Below are 17,888 nucleotides of genomic sequence, written 5' to 3' on the forward strand. Positions count from 1 at the left end.
AATATTCTCAGATTTTCAAAAACATTTTCTATTAGGTAGACTTTCACTAATGTAAATTCTCTCTGTACGCCACAGGAGCAGTAATAGAGTATCAACCAGAATCATGTTTGTCAATAGACACAGAAATGTAGAAACCTGGCAGGAAATCAGCATTAGGCAGGACAGTAAGACTCGTGTAGCATCCTAACTGTGCAGATTCTTAGAAATATCTTAGAAAGGTATTTTCTCAATGGAATTTGAGGATTGCAGTTGAGTGAATTCCATTCTATGTCGATGGAAAGGAATGCTACAAAATTTGAGATCCCTTGTTTTAAAATTATTAGCAGATAGAGCAGCAGTATGACTTTCTATCAATCATGAGCATTTTCTAAATTAGACTATGTGTAAATGAAAAGGTTCTCAGACCTAGACCAAGCAACATACATATCCCAACCATCTCTGTCTTCCTTTTCCCTCTTCCCATAACAATTAACATTATAATCTCTAAAGTATAACTTTATCTGGGGTAATTATTCTTTTATCTTACATTGTCAGGGCATTTATGACTTTTCTCTTATCAAAATAATTTTATCCTGCCCACACTGAATCTTATCTGTGAAACGTCTATTGATTTTTTTTTAATTGTGGTAAAACATATATAATATAAATTTTGCCATTTTAACATTATTTTGATATTCGGTTTAGTGGTATTAAGTACATTCACGTTGTTGTGTAACCTCCATCACTATCAGTGGCCAGACCGTTTCATCTTCATGAACTGAAATTCTGGACCCATTAAATAATAACTCCACATCTACCCTAACCTCAGACCCTGGAAACCACTATTCAATTTACTATCTCTATAAATTTCAGTATTCTATGTACTTTATATAAATGAAAGCATAGTAATATTTGTCCTTTTGTCTAATTTAGCATAATGTCTTCTTGGGTTATCCATGTGTCATGCATGTGGCAAAATTTTATTCCTTTTCAAAGCTGAATAATTTTCACATGTACATATATTTGCTTATTGATTCACACATTGATGGACAAATTGGAGTTGTCTCCACCTTTCGACCATCGTGCACTTGCACTAAGTCACTCATGCATTGGGAATTGAGTTTAATAATAAAGTATAAGGTAATGATTCATTATAATTTTTCCCCAGATACTTAGTTATGTTTGTACTATTTATTAAGTAGCCAAATATTTTTCAATTAATTTGCAGTGCCAACACTGTCATATATCAAATTTAATGATACCTGACCTATGATTTCTGTTACATTGTTTCTATATCTATCTCTGTGTCAATATCAGCTATCCCGATTATCGCAGTATTATAACTATGTATTTGATAATTATATATATAATTTCACATAGAATTTGTAACTTTGTGAACATATTGCTAATCATGCTGATCTCTTTATTCATACATAATATGGTTTTTCTAAGTGCTTCTCAGGTCAAATAGTTATCTATTTCTAATTTGCTAAAAGGTTTATCACAATTTCCAATTGGTTTTTAAAAAATGATTTTCTTATCCACTTGAGATAATTATATAGATCATTTACCCCCTTTAATTTTTATGTTTACATATGTTCTAACTTTGAAACAATCTTTCCTTTATGGAGTAAATCTGTTATGATATTTTACATATTATAATGCATTAGTATATTTGATTTTTAATGATTTGCTTAGTATGTATCTATATTCAATAAATTTACATTGCAATTATTATTTCAATTACTGATTTTGGCCTTCATTTAAAGATAATATTAAAATAAGACTGGAGCATACTTTATTTTTCTATTCTATGAAGGCATTTGGAAAAGTTTGATATTACTTATTCCTCAAATATTTTCCAGAACAACATTGTAAAATTATTTGACTCTGTTATTTTATGTAAATATAGGTGAGAAGATGCCTAAAGGAAGATTTTCCTCCATTGATTCAATGTCTTTCTTTAAGTCCATTTGAGTTTTTCAAGTTAGTTTTAACAATGTTTTTCAAGGAATGTATCCTTTTCACTTCAGATTTTTCATATCTGTTTTTACACAAGTTTCTTTCTTTTTGTTTTGAGAACTCAAAGGTATTTATTTTATTCATCCACTCATTTTTCAATTTATTAATCTTACACTTGCCCACTATTTCAATGAAACTTTTTGACTAACATTTTGAGTAATCTCTTTACCTTTAAAGTTAATAGACTCGCATCATTTTTACACCAGTTGATTTACTGAAGATATGGGGCAACCTAACCCTTCTATTATTTATAAAATGTTTTCTTAGCTTCCATGATACTATATTGCTATTTTAGGTGTCTGCCTTCCTTTCATAGATAGATAGATAGATAGATAGATGTAGATATACTTATTAAATTATAGCTGTGTACATTAATGCAGTCATGGGGTACAGTGTGCTGGTTTTATATACAATTTGAAATATTTTCACCAAACTGGTTAGCATTTTCTCAGTTATTGTGTTACAACATTTATATTCTACATTTAGAAAGTTTCACATGTACCCTTAGAATATGTACCGTAAGAGTGGGACAAATCTGTTTCTTGTAGCTGATCACTTGATTCTTTATTTTTAGCAATTTGTTTGTTTGATTTTGATGAAGTTATGTTAGTCTTTGCGATCCTGGTGGAAATTCCTTGAGGTTTGGCTAAGAGTTTATTTTCCAGAGATGATATGCATTCTAAAACCAATTCCAAACAAATGTGAGGATGAAGGGAGAAATTCTCAAAGTCAAGACTTCATGGGAGCTCTCTTTGGAGACCTCCTTAGACACCTGCAGATCTAGACATCTCAGGTTCATGATTCCTAGCTCCAGTATTCATCTCCGTTCTTGTGGATTTGTACTTTCTGGTCTTCTAAGGCTTCCAAAGTCCAGCCACATATCAAAATAAATTTGAAAAATTGTCTAATACTGAGAGGGGGTTGTCTGAACATCCAGTCTGCCATAGTGCAGGTAATGGAGTAATAAATATGTTTTGTCTTATATTTCTGATAATTTTATTTACCTTTTTATATTTTCCCATTTAAACTTTTTCTGTTGATCTGTGACTTTGAGTATGGAAAACACAGTAGATCATATAACAAAACAAAACAAAACAAAATGATTATAGATCATATAACAAAAGAAAATGATTATCTGTTTTTGAATCTCCAAAGCTAAGGATTTGGAACAAGCAATAGATTCAAAAATCACTTTGAGATCCATGTTCCTTCACCAAATTCACTGATTCACCCAGAAGGAATAAGATTTTCTACTTAGGAATAATTTTGAGAGCGATTAATAGGGGATCTGTGAAGAAGCCTGCACTTTGCTCATTTACCTTGCTCAATAATTGATAGGAAAAAGTATGAAATCTTAGAGTAAACATTTTCTAGATTTCCCTGGACAAAAGCAAGATATCAGAATATCCCAGACAGCATAGTGTGAGAGAAATAGATTTCAAATGGGTATCCAGCAAGTGAATGCATATGAAATTTTTTTCTCCAGCATGAGGCAGCTTTTTTCCTCTATCCTTCTGAGAGGACAGTTTGAGCAGCTGAGATACGTAGCTAGACTGAAATCTCTTCCAATGAGGAGTGCACACAACACATGCTATCAGCAAACACCGACAGGGAATCATGGTGATAAAAAGATTATCGCTGAGAGTCTAATTACTCAGAGCTTAATCCCTACTCAGACGACTAGCAGCAGCCATAGCAGTTTTTCCTAGGAGCTTGCTAGAAATATGAAATTTTAGGCCTTCGCTCAGTTTTATTCACGGTAAATCTATTTTTTAATAAGATTCCTCAGAAGATGACAGCAAGAAGCAAAGAAAGGAAACAAACATACAGATGAGATAAAATACATCCCAGAAAGTGATGTCAGGTGACTTCACAGACCTCACACCTCTCTATGACGCCTTACATAAGGCACATCACACATAAGCTTTTCTAGTAACTGAGGCGAGTAGAAGGTTGAGGCTCAATTGTCAGAGAGACCTTGATATTACAAGTTTACTCTAAGATTAAATGTCTACCTACAAAGAGACTGGGTCTTAAAATAGAAAATTAAAAAAAAAAGTTTTCTTTTCTAGTATGGCACAAAATTTGTTCCTGCCATAGAAGTTTTATTTCTCCAATGTGTCACTTAAATCTTTGAGGGATAAGATTATGTTAGTAACTCTCAAATAACCTCCCAGCCATTTGCCAAGCATGTTTCAAAAAGTGTGCTCCAAAGTGTTTATAAAGAAATAAATGTCGTATTTGTACTTACGTTTTCTTCTGTTTGTAAATGTTATTTATAAACAGATCGCATAAATAATAGCAAATCAATAGTATAACTTACAGGCTTTTCCAGAATTGCTCCTTACCTTTAATATCACAAGAGGCTGACTGAAGATCTCTTTTTGTCTGGTTAGAAGTGGAAGTTGCAGGATGAAGGAGAAAACTTAGCACCACAAAAGTAGAGTTTTATTTATGTTCACTAATTATCGAGCATCTGTTTTGGTTTACAAAGGCACAATCTTACTATTAATGTCTGCATGATGTTGCTTTTTTCACAACAAATATTTTCTGTCTCAAAGTTTGTATACTCTTTTCTTATATTCCCGTTACTTTAAAGATGAGAATCACCTCTGTCATTCTGAGATGGTTAGTTGTCACTCCAGTACCTCTAGTGACTTTAAATGCTAACTCCCACAGCCGAGATGATATGAAGGTAGAAGGGCACATCCAGATTTCTGAGAACATGTAAAGAAAACCAAGAAAGTTAGTTAACTGGTATCTCCAAGTTATGGTGTGAGCCCTGTTGAAGCTTCACTGGCATTTACAGAGAAGAGGGAAGTGGTTTCTTGCATTTTAACGACTTCCCCATCCTCCCTGTGTTTGGAGAGAATGGATTTAAATGTCTGTGGGTTTGCTCCCTGAAATAACTCCAAAGGTGCAGGCACGAATTTCTACATGTTGATTTGCTAGACCAGCGGTTCTCAACCTGTGGGTCACGACCCCTTTGTAACAATGAAAATACAGCCTGCGTATCAGATAGTCACATTACAGTTCATACCAGTAGCAAAATTACAGTTATAAAGTAGCAACAAAAATAATTTTATGGCTGAGGTCACCACAACATGAGGAACTGTATTAAAGGGTTGCGGCATTAGGCAGCGTTAGGAAGGTTGAGAACCAGTGTGCTAGACAGTCTAGATACATCTATGATCTATTTTATAGAAATGTACTTTAAGAAAATGAAGCTTTTTTATTCTGCAGAGTCAAATACATGGCTTTTCAGAGTAAATCATAACTAGTGAAACACATTTAAATATCTGTGCTGATTTAATAGAGCAAGAAGGTTTCTGAAGAACTTGGCTCTTGAAATTTTTTATTTATGTAGTACTATTGGAGGAAAGTAATACCAAAAAAAAAAAAAAAAAAAACTCTTAGTTTTTAAGAGAATTTATTTGGGGAAAAAATACTTCCATGGTAAAACATCATATCTTTGCCATAGAATTGGTAGCATTAGTTTATATTCTAAATTTGCGAATAGCACACAGCATTTTTTGAAATATGACTAAATATCTTTATGTGTATCTACCTCCCAACCAGAAAAACTTGATGCAGCAGAAAATGAGTGTCCAGAAAATGTTTAAAACCTTATATGTCTAAGGCTGAACCTACTTAAAGATCATCATAGTCCACTATGACATCATTTTATGCCAAATTTATCATTTTTCTCCAAATACCAGGCTAACATTCTCAATGATATTTTTCTTGAAAAATTATTTTATTACTAAAATAATATTTTAAAGCCATTGCTACAGAAAATACAAAAGGGCTGCTTAATTTTTAATTTATTTTTATAAAGAGGTCTTTTCAAAGCCATGTAACAGTTTGTTGAACCTGTTGTAATGTTCATCTAATGCCGAAGAAAGGTAGCTGAGTGTTTACGATTAAGTTTTACTCCAAATGCAAAGGAAACGCTAATTTCATGCTCCTCCACTGAAAAAAGTGTCCACTTGCAATTACATTACTGTTTATGACTGTGTTCTTAAAAACCTTATAAAAATGGGAGCTTATTACATTGACCTATGTGATAGTTGTCATAATTCTTAAGTTAACTATCTCAACATTTATAACGAATTGGTAACATAAATTTAACTTAACATGTCAAATTTAATTAAGAATATGATACAGCACATAAATGTCTTTACTAAGAAGCTAATATTATGGGAGATTTTTAAGACAGCATAATGAAAAACTAATGTTTTAGAGAAAGATTAAATGATCTTCCAGTATATCCATAAATTATCTATGCAGCATTCCAGAGACTTTTGATTAGTTCTGTTACTTTTAAATATCTCTTGGCATGGAGATTTCATAAATGTCTTTAGTATTTTTACAGTCATTTACTTAACTGTTGGGTCTGAAATTTCCTTCTGATACTGAACTTTAACCTACATATATTCCTCTACAGTTTCCGTGCATAACTCCTCAAAATAGAATAAAATCTCTACCTATGAAGTATGAGAATAATCAATATCATAAGATTCACTAAGGAAAGATTACTTGGCTGGTAATAATTGACATCTGGTATATTTTTAGAGAATATTACCTTTTTGTGGAAATAAACCATCTTTTAAACATGTCAGTGGGGCAACTGGTGATATCTACTTCCTACTGATTATTCTTGCCCACAGTCCAAACTTTAACTATGGTGTGAGCATGCATCAAGATTTTACATTGAAATATACTTGGATTTGAACCTACTTACCAGTTTAACTGAACTTCACTTCAGTATACATAAAATGGAGATAATTACCACGTGCACCTATCTCCCAAGATGAATATAAGTATTAAATGAGTTAATTCTAGTAAAAGTGCTCAGGATATAAACTGATGCATAAAAAAATACTCTGGATACTTAGTTTTTCTTCCTCCTTAGACTGTCAGGACTGGAACAGAGGCAGTCATATCAAAACTGACTCTCTTCTCAGCTAGAATTATTCCTATTTCAAAGAAATTTGATATTAATTCAATTGCCCACCTCATCTTTGCAGGCACCCTGGAGTTGCATCGTTAGTCTTCACACTGTCTGACTTAAGCACAAGTACACAGATTGTGAGTAGCCCCAGTGCTTTGTAGAATACACCACAGGAATCAAATCCTACTGTTTTTGTCAATTGTGAAATGGCTCTGTGAGCGTCCTGGGAAAGTGTATCCACACATTCACCTCCTTTAGGGGAATTCTCAGTTGGAAACTTCCCACGTGCACAGATTTGTCTCATCAATATAAATATAGGTCTATTGCCCTCAGACATCTGGGCCCTGCAGGATGGCTGTGAAGGACAGTTTAATGTGAAACACAGCAAAAGCATTTTGACATCTGTCTTTTTTTTTTTTCACCAAGTGAACTTCCTCAAGGAGAAGATAAAGAGAAACTTACAAGAATATAATTCTGCCTTTAACCATCTCTATTAATTGAACTGATCTAGGATATATTTGAGAATAAATATTGCATTTCAAAAGCATATTTAATATGTATTGGTTTTTATTCAGATTTTCATTTTAAAAAATAAAACACCTTTAAATTTGATTATAATTTACTGTATTTGAGGAAAGCTTTGAATTTTATTCAACTTTGTGTAACTGGATTCCAGTCCCGTGCCTGACACATACAAATATTCATAAGATCTCTGTTGGATGAATGAACAAGTAATTGAAGCAAAGAGCTCATAATAAGTAATGTTAAATAAATTCATATATCGATGTCTTTGTTTCTCATGTAACTGTTTCATTCATTTATAGTAATCTACACAACCTTGAATCACCTTTTCAATTTTCTTCCAATTATTCCAAGCTGAAATTTATATCTCTTCATTGTTTCCAAGGCTTGTCTTTCCACACTATTTAGGGAAGCTAAGACAGGAGGATTGCTTGAGTCTAGGAGTTCTGGGCTATAGTGCGCTATGCTGATTGGGTGTCTGCACTAAGTTTGGCATCAATATGGTGATCCACCAGGAGCGTGGGCCACCAGGTTGCCTAAGGAGGGGTGAACTGGCCCAGGTCAGAAACAGAGCAGGTCAAAATGCCCATGCTAATCAGTAGTGGGATTGCGCCTGTGAATAGCACTGCACTCCAGTCTGGGCAACATAGCAAGACCCCATCTCTAAAAAAATAATAATAATAATAATAATAAAATTATAAAATAACACTACTTTGTTACTGCTTTACATGTTATTTCTCTCTAAACAACTATTTCCATTTAATCCCACATTTATTTTTACTCATTGGCTAATACTGTTTTGCATATTAACTGAGGAACACAGTGTTGTTTTTTTTTTTTCTTGAGACAATAGCTCTGTTTTATGTGTCACAATGTATAAGACTTTCCTTTGACAAAGACAAAATAGTTCCACTAATGGTGACACTAAACACCAAGCACTTCAAACCCTTCTGGTGAATGCTGCAATAGAAGGAAATGTAAAGAAGGTATAAAAGCAGCTCTAAAGTACCATACAGTCTTGTGGAAGTTATGAGTCTGAGATGCATATGTTAATATATATGCTTGGGCTGGGATTTGAATTGGCAGATACCCGTAGATATCAGAGGAGATTTTCTAGGCAGAAAAAAAAAAAAAAAAAGACATTTCCCAAAGTTTGTGTTTAAGATGCAGTGAAATAAGTTCAGTAAAGTGTAATTAACACAGTTTTTGCAGAAGATAAAACATATATGTTACAGTAACTTGAGGATTTGACACACCCAAAGACTGCAAACATTAGAATTACATAAGTTATCCTTGGCCTTTCATTTCCATGCCCCAACAACAGGTGAAAATCAAACTTCATTTGTTAACGCTGAGTCCAAGATTCATAGGAAGAAATCTTGCTGCATTGACTCCACACCTCCCGCTCCTCATTGGCAGGTATTGGAATACTTTGGTTTAATGTGTTGTCAGTAAATGAATAAACTTGTCACAGGGGATTATGCAGTGGATGGAATATAAAGAATAAAGCCACACACGTGCGTTTTAAAATATCATCTTAAATTTTAACTGCACTTAGTAAAGACCTCACCATTTTATTTTTTACCTATGAAAATTGATATTGCCAACTAAATATAAATTATACTTGGGAACCCAAAATGATTGGTTCCTATTATGGAGAGAGGTAAACCAAAAGCACAAAGTAAAATCAGCTTTTGAAGAGCGGAAGAATGTTACTCTACTGTAACTTGTGGAAAATTGCTCTCCACTGAATAGTATTTGCATAAGATTTAGATCTTTAGAACCAAAAGAGACGAACAAATTAGAGTGGACAAGGGAGGTCATTCTAGTGTGACTGGGACAATAAAAATGAATAGAAGGGAAATGTACTGTGTGATACTTTTATCTCTCACACAGACAGTTCTGCAAAGAACTAATTGATTTAAAAGAGAGGAAACCATGTAAAACCCTAGCTCTCCAATGGCAATCATACCTGTAGACTATTCCTCTATTACAGTGACTTTTGTAGTTAATCTTCAGCGCGTGGCATGAGCTATGTTGCTTCTCCAGCCTACTAATTTTCAGTTCCTGTATGCAGCTGTATTACAGGAAGCACCCAATTAAGCAAGAAGGTCATTTCCTAGCTTCTGCTAGGTAAAAGTTTCTATGAACAATTACCTTCTGTATTGCAGTATATCCAATGTCCTAGTGCTGTTTCATTTTATTCTACAAAAATTATTATGTATCACTCGAACAGGCAATGCAAAACAGGTGGGACAACATAATGTCAGCAGTGAGTGGGAAATAAAATGCATAAATTGGTATTTTACACTTTACAACCATACTATTCCATGACAGATATAAAATATAGGCTCTGCTATTATCATGATCGCTTCTTGTTCAGGCTTTTCGAGGACATCTTCTGTGTGCCAAATACATTGTCAGATGTTAGTATGCAAAAATAAGTGAGACATAATTTCCACCTGAGAGAAGTCCACCGAATAATGAGAGAGAATATGATGCTATAAGCGCTATGGAATATGACGGTGCCAATAAGTTGAGCTTCAGGACAAGTCTTTGTTAAAAGGCTGATTCAACCAGTTTCTAACTTACAGAGCTTAAGCATATTATTTAAGCAGACAACCAACAGTCTTGGCTACCATCTCATATTTTGAGATATTAACCAATGCTGATTTGCATCCACATTTTCTTATAATATTTGCTTTCTATGATCTGAAGGTTTGTGTTCCCTAAAAATTCATAATTGAAAATTAATCCCCAATGTGATAGTATTAGAAGGTGGGGCCTTTAAGGGGCGAGTAAGTGAATGTAATAAGTGACTTTATAAAAGTGACTCTTAAGACCTAACCATTCCCACCTAAAGACACGGTGACAAGGAGCTGCAGATGAAGCAGACAGAGAGTCCTCACCAGACTCTGAATCTTCTAGTTCCTTGATCTTGGGCTTTCCAGACCCCATGATTGTAAGAAACACATTTCTGTTTTTTAGAATGCACCGCGTTTATGGTAGCCGTCTGAATGTCATAAGACACTCCACAAACTTCATTACCAATTTTGTCTGTGGCGATTGTTGTCTCAGAATAAAGAATACCCAAAGCAGGAGAAAATACATGAACATCCTTTATGATTTTCAAAGATCAGCCTTGAAAGATTCAGTGCACTATGATTTTTCCATAAACAATATGTGCAGTACACAAAAAATATTTATCAAACTGAGGAAATGATAGAAGTCAAAGTGTGGTGAGGAACAAAATAATACTGTACCGTAACTGATCTCTTGTGGGGAAAGAAAAGAAGAGGGAGCAGGTGGATAAAACCACAAGGGTCTCATGGTCCCACCTTGTTCTTAAGGTGGAATCAGACAGATTCCCTCATAGACAGACAGATTCCCTCTTCCTTTTTTTTTTTTTTACTGTGTGCTTCATTTTTTTTTAGTTTTTCCATCTTTTTTTTTATTAAATGATATCTGTATACATTAATGCAAACATGGGGTACAGTGTAGTGTCCTCATATACATTTTGAAATACTTTCATTAAGCTGGTTCACATAAATTTCATGTCATTTGCATAGTCATTGTGTCAAAACATTTATATCCTAGTTCTAGAAAAGTTCACTTGTACCCTTGTTAGACAGAAATATAGGTGATCTTTCCGGTCACCCTCCCACCAACCAGCCGCCCTTCTCCCCTCCCTTCCCCCTCCCCCATATTCTTGGGCTAGAATTAAGTTGTATCTTTCATTTGAGAGCTATAAGTTAGTTTCATAAAAGGGCTGTGTACATTGGATACTTTTTCTTCCATTCTTGTGATACTTTGCTAAGAAGAACATTTTCCAGTTCCATCCATGTAAACATGGAGGTAGCATAACACAGAAATATTTAGAGGTTCTGAAAAAAATCTAATCACATCTACTGTCAAATCTTCAACTTTACATTGTAAGGAGTGCCTACCTTCCTTATCCCAGTTTCCATCTAATTTCAGCTGGGACTCTTCAGTTGAGAACTCAGACAGCTTTGGTTTCTTTCGTTCCACCTTTCTCTTTGACTATTCCCATACTAACTCTGCTGTCTCTGATTACTGAAAGGCTGGAGCCACGTAAGGAGAATTATAGAGAAGAAAATGCCCTTCTACATCTGGCTCAACACTTCCACATGGTAACAAGTGCCCAGATGCTGACGTTATCTCAGATGCTTGCTCTGTGCGTTCCTCCCTACCCTACAGTATTCCCTTAACCTTGGATTCCAGCTGGATCTTCTCCACAAAGGCTCTTCTCATTGGGCCTGCTGATTGTTTTGCAAGATAATCTAATTCCAGCTCCTTTCTTAGGAATTACAGCTCAGAAACCTGAGGAATGAATTCTCTGCCTTGAGTTGGGAATGAAGCTGGCATGCACAGTGGCGCTCCCTCTCACATAGACCTATCTCTGGCCATTAGATCCATCAGATGTCTTCCTGATATTCTTCAAGTCCACTGGACATCTACTGAGCTCTCCATTTGTGTGTGTGTGATTTTAATCTCTTCTCATGCTGCTTGGGATAAGAGGAATACCCAGGGAAAGAACAGGGGGGAACACAGAGCATTTATCCCCTTTGTTCCAGTCTCACCAGCCTCCCCTTGTACATCCTAGATGTGAACACTGACAGGACACTGCAAAACCAGGGCAACATTTCTCTGCAAGTCTTGCTTGGGTACTTCAGTACTCACAATTCTTCTGGCCTCTAAGGCCACTGTAGAACCTCTAAATCATGAAGAAAGTTTCATGTAATGTTTAGTTAACACGGTAAAGATTAGTTTATAAAAGTCCTTGATTACCAGAAAGATTTGGCACTGTGTGACTTGGACAAGATAAATTTTGAAAATTTCAAATAGGGCAAAGTCATGAGAAATCTCGAGATGATATATCTGTTAAGATATAGGAAACACTGGGGCAGCACCTGTTGCTCAGTGGGTAGGGCGCTGGTCCCATATACCAAGGGTGGTGGTGGGTTCAAACCCGGCCCCAGCTCAACTGCAACAAAAAAATACCTGGGCATTGTGGCGGGCACCTATAATCCCAGCTACTTGAGAGGCTGAGGCAAGAGAATCGCGTAAGCCCAGGAGTTGGAGGTTGCTGTGAGCTGTGATGCCACACCCTACCAGGGTGTTAAAGTAAGACTCTGTTTCTACTAAAAAAAAAAAAAAATAATAAAAAAAAAACCAAAGAAAGAAAGAAAGAAATAGGAAAAACCAATCAATACGAGTTCACCAGGACATAAAACTGCATATTTAGGGGCAATAATAATAAATGAACCTTGTATGTTTGGCATTATATTTTGCTTAAATGAAGAAAAGAAATAAAGAATCAACCAAAGACCTCACGTTTATCTTTCCTACTTTGAAATTGTTTTTAGGCCACAATTTTGAAAATCTAGCCCTGGTGCTGATATTTGGAAACAGTTATTTAGGGCTTCAGTAAAGCATAATCTACTACACCTACTTTGTTAGAATGCCTTAGGTGGGAAAAGAGAAAAAATAATCAGTTCAGGAAAAACTCGGACCAGTTTTTAGCCTTGGGCCAGCTGAAAGGCGAGCTGGATTCTGTTTCCTGAGGCCTGCTCCTGGGGTCTACAGCACCAACTTATAACAAAAGACTGACAAGGGCCATGGGAGGTACCATCCAGGAACCTGGACAAAAACCAATATATCTTTATCCATTTATCATAACACCACATAACTTTAACATGAAAATATGAACATCCCTATTTACCAGAGAGAGAAAACACAACCACCATAAACACTTCACAAATTGCCTGCAAAACTGTGTGATAACTACAGAGAGTAACACTCTGTTCAGGGTAAGAGAATCTGGAACAGTTGCCCAAAGCATGTTAATAAGCTGTTCTTTTTGCCATAGCTAATTTCTTATTTATGACAAAATCTGTATTGCCGTAGGCAGTTACTTAAAATCTCATTACAGTGATTGCTTGGAAATTTCAGAAACTAAATAGAAGGAGTATTAACAATAAATATTGATTTCAGCCATAAATCAATGTGTGTGAAAGAAAAGGGAGGGGGTGAGGAAGAGACAAGGGGAGGAGGGAGGGGAGAAAGAGAGAGAGAGAATAGGTTAGGAAGAAATTATACAGAGAATAAGTTTTTCATCTGGATTTTGACTAGCCGGATGTTGCATTATTTGTTTATGATTAGTCATCTAGTTCTAACTCAAAGTTTGATATGCATCTAAGAGTAAGTCATTTTTTAATTATCTTTTTTTAGAAAGTGTACCTGGTAAATGTATTTGTTCCTTTAAATGGATTAGGATTCCAAACATTTTTCTGCATGAATTGCTCAATGTTAAAATGAAGACCAGCGACACAGTCAAAACAGCATGTTTAAATGACTGCATTAGGAAATATAACACGTATTCTATCTTTTTGTTAAGTAAGTCCTTTAGAGACTGTAGCACACTTTTTATGATTATATAATTTATATTTTCATGAGTTTTTGATTTACTAAGGTCTATTCAGATATTAGGAAAAATACTTTTTAACAATCATTTTATTGATCCAGAGGCACACTGTTGAGTCCATTACATCCTTCATTTCAATAGGCTCATTGAAAACACCTTTTTTGTTCTATTTTATTTGATTCAAAGTTCAGTTTTCTCTTTCCTCCTTTAAACTCACTATCATCCTCTTTACTCACCAGTACCTACACCAATCCATTAACTTAGTACGTTGCCTTATTCATGAATTTGTCCTACAATACATGCAGTATTAGTAGGAGAGGAATGGGGTTTAACAGCGACATAAATGCTAATGTTTAATAAATCCTCTCATGTTACTTTCTTCAACAATATTTTTGCAATTTTGGTTGCTCTACAAATAAATTTTTGTTTCCTACTTCTGTTAAGTGTTCAGTATTACAGAATGTAAGCACTTTACTGATCCTTTACTGTAATGATTGATGACCAGTGTTGGCCTTAACTCCCAGCCACCATAAATAATGCTTCAGTGAACATATTTTTACATGCCACCTCATGGACCTATGTGAGAACATTTCTGAGCTAAATACCCGAGTGTAATACAGGGCCTTATGGCATACAAATACATGATTGCCTTAAATTCAGTCAAGTTGACCCAGAATAGACTCCCCAATGTGTATTTTCCCAGGTTAGAGCCCCCATCCATCCACAGTAACAACAGTATGTAATATTATCCATCTTTCCAATATTTGTCCTATTACAAAGTAATATTTCTTGGTGTTTAACTTAATTTGTACTTCTCTAATGAATCAATTCTTCATATACTTGTTAGCCACTTAGTTTCCATAAGTTATTATTTTACCTACTTCTCTGATTTTTTCCTTGAGTCTTCCACTCTTTTTGACAATGTGTAAGAAATGCTTTTATAGTCTGCATATTCATATATCGTGAACTTTAGGCATTATAAGAATCTTTCCTTTGGGTCCATAATCTGGTCAAATTTGCCTACTGAATATTTTGTTCAATAGGTTTCATTAATTTTAATGTAGTCAAATCTATCATTTTTAGCCTTATAAAGTTATGCTTTCAAAATCTTGCACAAGAAGTTCCCTCCCACACACTCAGGCCTTCCTACATTGAAGAGAAGGCACTTTGCAAAGAGCCAAAGATAATCATGTGGCAGTTCAAATCTGTTTTCAGTGTCAGTTTTTTACATTTTATAAGTAAGTTCACAATATTTATGAATAGAGTATTTAAATTATATTCATAAAATCATGTACTTAACTGTGTGATGAAAAATAATTCAATGAGAATAGCCATTAAGTTATATAAATAAAAAGAGTTTTCCCTAGATTTCAATATTAATTACCAAAAGAAAAGGATTAGAATAGATAAACAAAAGCCCAGCGGTAATTAATGAGCATTCTTTGACACATTCAAATGTGTTCATATCCTCTTAGTTGAAAATCAGCCTGAAACCTAAAATGGATGATTGGAATATAAGCAAATAGTATGAGGGAAATTTCAGAATCCTACAAGTAAATTGAAGAAAGGGTAGGAGATGATATTCATTTGCAAAGGGGTAAGCATATTCTTTGATTCTTTAATAATTGTCAAAATGCCTTCTCTCTATTAAAATGTTGAGTACTTCTTTAACAGTACACAGAACGACTATCAATATTTAATGTTCATCATCTTCCTAGGTGTCATACAATAGGGTTGGGTTTTGGAGGGGTTTTATTTTGTCTATAGGTCCAAATTAATTGTATATTATGCTGAGCTGGCTGAGCTTCTTATATGTGATCTATGAACAGAAATAATTTCTCTATTTTTTCAGTTCTCATTCCACATAATCTGCTTGGATGAGCTTATCCACACTCGTAACTGGCAACAATTTCCCTTACCAATCTCCCAGTTGCCTAAATTATTACAACCCATATACCTAGCATAGGTGCTACTTCCCATAAAAAAATCTTTTTAAATCTTTCTCTTTTCTCTTCCTCCTACACACACACTCTCTCTCTCTTCTTCCCTTCCTCTTTCTTTTTTAACCATAATCTTATCCCTATCTGTCTATGAAGCCTCTTATAACCATCATTTACTTAATAATATTTATGAAAATGAATTTGCAAGTTTTTCTCTCATAATCTAAATGGTTATAAAAACATCACACAGATACTAGATATAGTTTTTATGGTTGACAGTATGTTTATTGGCATCTAGAGTATGGAAATAGGAAGCAATATGAAAAGACAGAGAGAAATGCAAGAACATTCCATATATTCATCTCTTTGTTTAAGTCTACTATACCTGAAGAAAAATAATCCCAAGTTTGCTAATAATGTGTCATAAGATATCTGCACTGTTTTGAGACCGTATCATTTAAGATACAAATTTTTATCATAAGCCTTTAATTACTCAAGATTGTTTAAAGTTAAATCTCTTAGCCTCTGTGGCTCAAATTTTGAAACAAAAAAAAGCAGAAAGCCTCCAACTGACAATGCTGCGTTTCTTGGTACTTTCCTCGATTTTTCTTTCATGATAGTGATTAATGATTCCCAACTTGCCTGCCTCTTATCAAGTTCTTTCAGGTCCTGATTTAGAAAGTGAAGCTTAACCTTCCTGCTTTTGATCAAGGGTATGGGGAGCCTTCTGGATCATGGCAGACTACAAATGAGGACTCCTTAAACTGAGAAGTCAGATAAAGATGTTCAAAATCATGAACTTTATAGATGGGAAAGACACTAGCTCATTTCCAAAATTTTAACCTGTTAAAATCAAGAGAATTTCTTAAGACTTACTTGAAAATAACACTAGAGCTGTTAAATTGCAAGTCATCAAGGCACACAGAACAGTCATTAGTAGTTCATGCACGTAAAGAAATAAATTCGAGGAATTTTAGGAATATTCATAAATGATAAATCTAAGCATATTCATAGATGATAAAGCTAGATGTAATGACCAAACGAGGTGTAGGATTATTTAGAAACTTATGAGATTATTTAGAAATTTAAGACTAAGTATAAAAATAAACAAATTTGGGGAATTTGTACTTTGCCTATACAGAATTTGCACTTTGCCTATCTGGCTTCATGGAACATTTTATTGATCCTAACAAGCATTTCACCCTTTACAAAATAAGATGGTATCTTGTGCTCCATATGTTGACTGTGATGTCTGAATACTCTAGGGGTGTCCCCCTTTTTTTTTCTCTGCCATATATTGGGTACATTGGAAGAATAAGTTGTTTTGGGCCACACATTAAATACACAAACACTAAGGAAAGCTGATTAGCAAAAATAAATAAATAAATAAATAAATAAATAAATAAAAGAAGGAAAAGAAAAGAAAGAAAGAAAAGAGAAGGTTCTTGCATGGTTTTTGTGATATCTGACACTACAAATAAGCAAAGCGTGCTCACAAAATCAGCATGCAGCTTTACAGGCTGCAAATTGAATCCCCATGCTTGCTATCCTTGGCAGGACGCTGCATGCTTCTGGCTAAACTGCCTCCTTACCCCACGCTCCCTTCCCCTATCCCCTCCCACAAGACTCATCAAGTTACCACCATCCCTTGCACTATGACCACCAGGATTAGTCACATGAAGTTTTTACCAAAAATAAATAAGATCCCCAGAGCTATTGACAAAATGTAAAATGACAACACTGAGTATTTTTCTCCTAATCTGATCTCATCTAGCATACAACTCCAATTCCCAAAACCCTCAGGAAATCATTGTCAGTCCTTATCAGATATCCTATCCCCATAAATTTCTCCATCATTTTGGAAACTTCTCCTTTCTTTATTGTTCAAACTAAAACCCAACTCTCTCCCGATGGCTTTGCATCGCTGCAGCCCTATCAGGAGTTAGCTGCTTTTCTCTCAAACAACCTCAGACCTTTGGATGTGTAAGTATCTTATTGTCTCTTTCAGCCCATTCTCTAGCCCTCC

The sequence above is a fragment of the Otolemur garnettii genome, unplaced genomic scaffold (assembly GCF_000181295.1).
Source record: "Otolemur garnettii isolate 467f Iridium unplaced genomic scaffold, OtoGar3 scaffold00004, whole genome shotgun sequence".
Classification (NCBI taxonomy): Eukaryota; Metazoa; Chordata; class Mammalia; order Primates; family Galagidae; genus Otolemur; species Otolemur garnettii.